This window comes from Bison bison, unplaced genomic scaffold (genome assembly GCF_000754665.1).
Source record: "Bison bison bison isolate TAMUID 2011002044 unplaced genomic scaffold, Bison_UMD1.0 scf7180017864193, whole genome shotgun sequence".
Classification (NCBI taxonomy): Eukaryota; Metazoa; Chordata; class Mammalia; order Artiodactyla; family Bovidae; genus Bison; species Bison bison.
Genome location: NW_011494765.1, coordinates 175,588 through 178,410, shown reverse-complemented (window position 1 = coordinate 178,410; position 2,823 = coordinate 175,588).

Genomic DNA, 2,823 nt, shown 5'->3' with positions numbered 1-2,823 from the left:
TGGGAGGGAGGTGGGAGGAGGGTTCAGGATGGGGAACACATGTATACCTGTGGCGGATTCATTTTGATATTTGGCAAAACTAATACAATTATGTAAAGTTTAAAAATAAAATAAAATTAGAAAAAAAAAAATTCTAAAGAATCCCAAAACAAACTATGAGAACTAGTAATAAGTTCAAAAGATTGCAAAGTGCAATATACAAAAATCAATGGTATTTTCTACACATTAGCAAGGAACAATGAAACTGATGAAACAATTCTACTTACAATAGCACCAAAAGAATAACATGCTTATGAATAAATTTATCAAAATCAGTGGAAAATTCATTGTCTGAAAACAGCATAGTATTGTAGAAATAAATTAAAGGTATAAATATACCTATGTTCATAGCTTAAAAGCTTAATATTGTTAAGGTAGCAAGACTCCCCAAACTGATCTATATATTCAATATAATTTCTGCCGAAATCTCAGCTGGCTTCTTTGCAGAAAATGACAAGCTGATCTCAATCTACATATGCAAATTTAAGGAATCCAAACTAACAAAAAATATCTTGAAAGAGTAGAACAGTGCCAGGATTCATAAGTTCTGATTTCCGATTTTAAAACTTTATATAAAACTGTGGTAATCAAGATAGTATGATGCAGGTATAAGGATAGATGTGTAGATCACTGGAATGGAGCTGAGAACCCAGAAGTAATCCCTTACATTTATATACATTTGAATTTTGATAAGGTGTCAAGACAATTCAGCGTGGGAAAGAAACGCCTTCTTAACAAATGGTGCTAGGAAAACTGAACATATACAAAAGAATAAATTTGAGCTCCTTTTCCCCTATATACACAAAATTAACTCAAAATGGACTGTATTCCTAAAAGTTAGAGCTAAACTATAAAACTATTACAAGAAACATAAGACTAAACTTCCAAGATGTTGAGTTTGACAAAACCTTTTTAGGCCTGACGCAAGTACCAAAAAGAAAAAAAAATTAAATTTCATGAAAATTAAAGCCTTCATGCTTAAAGTAACATGATCAAGAAAATGAAAAGTCAGCTTAGTTTTCATGGGGGTGAGAAATGGGAAAATATTTGCAAATTATATATCTGATAAAGGACTTGCTTCTAAAGTATATATGTATAATTTTTACAACTTGTTAGAAAAATCCAGCTTAAAAGTGGACAAAGGATCTGCACATTCATTTCTCTGAAGAAGATATAAAGAAGGCCAATAAGCACATGAAAAAGATGCTCAGCATCTTTAGAAAACTAAAAATCAAAACTACAATGAGATACCACTTCAATCTTGCTAGGATAATGAAAACCAAGAAGGAAAACAATTTCAAGTCCTGGTGAGGATATGGAGAAATTGAAACCTTCTTATATTTCTGGTGGGAATGTAAAATGGTGTGGCTACTTTGGGAAACAGTCCGGTAGTTCCTCAAAAGTTAAATATAGACTCACCATACAATCCTTCAACATCCAATCTTAGGTATATATCCAATAGAAATGAACACAGGCCCACAAAAATTTCTGCACAAATGTTCTGAGCAGCATTATTCAGAATATCCAAAAAAATTGTAAAGGAATTCAATGTCTAGCAACTGAAGACTGCATAAATAAAACATGGTTTGTCCATATAATGAAATATTATTTGTCCATGAAAAAGAATGTAATACTGTTTGTATGCTACAGTTTTCTCACTTTAAAGATGATAGTTCTCCCCAAGCTGTTTCATATGTTCAATGACCTCCCAAATAAAATAACAATAATTTGGTTTTGGTTTCTGTCAAGCAGAATCTAAAATTTAAATGAAAGGAAAAAATAATTAAGACAGCATATTCAGTCATTTGATTTATGATAAAAACGATATAATGATTTTGTAGTTTTAGTGGAGAAAGGATGTAATTTTCAGTAAATTCTTGTGTATCTATTGTATATCCATATGGAAAAAAATTAATCTGAATCCATATCCAAAACATATATAAGAAGTGAACCCAGATGGATTTTAAATACAGATATCAAAGAATATTAAAACAAGAAATTTAAAAGGAAAAATCTTAGAGTAATATCTTTATGAATTTTGGATAGACAAAAATTTCTTCAACAGAACACAAACAGAATTAACTAGATTGGAAAAATATCTATTACATTAAGATTAGAACTTCTGTTTGACAAAAGAATCATTAATACAGTGCACAAACAAGCAACATAATGGAAGAAAAAAACTCTCTGTCTATAAATATGTATATATATCCAAAAAAGGAGTCATAACTATCATATTTAAAGAATTCCTGGAAAGTAATTTATAAAAGCAGACTACCCAATAAAACAGCAGCAAAGAACTGGGAAGAGGTCCTTTGTAAGAGAAGATACCCAAATGATTAATAAGCAGAGGCAAAGGGGACAAATTATAGGAGGTATCAGACAAATGTAAATTAAAATCATAACACAGTTCTGCAAATCCATAAAAATGTATGCAGTGGAAAAGACGGATGGTATAAATGTGGTGAGGAAGTAGACTAGTGTTTCACATGTTACAAGGATGATTGGTACAAACACTTTCATTTTCTGATGCAAACTATTAAGGCTGAAAATATGCATTCATTGTGAACCCCAAATTCCATTCTTAGGTATATACACAAGTCCCAGCTGGAAACAATCCAAATATCAGTGAAAACTAGAATGGATGAGTACATGAAGGCATATAGACACATTAGAAAACTACAAAGCCTTGAGACTGAGTTAGCCATAGTGCTGCTGCTGCTGCTGCTGCTAAGTCGCCTCAGTCGTGTCCGACTCTGTGCAACCCCAGAGACAGCAGCCCAC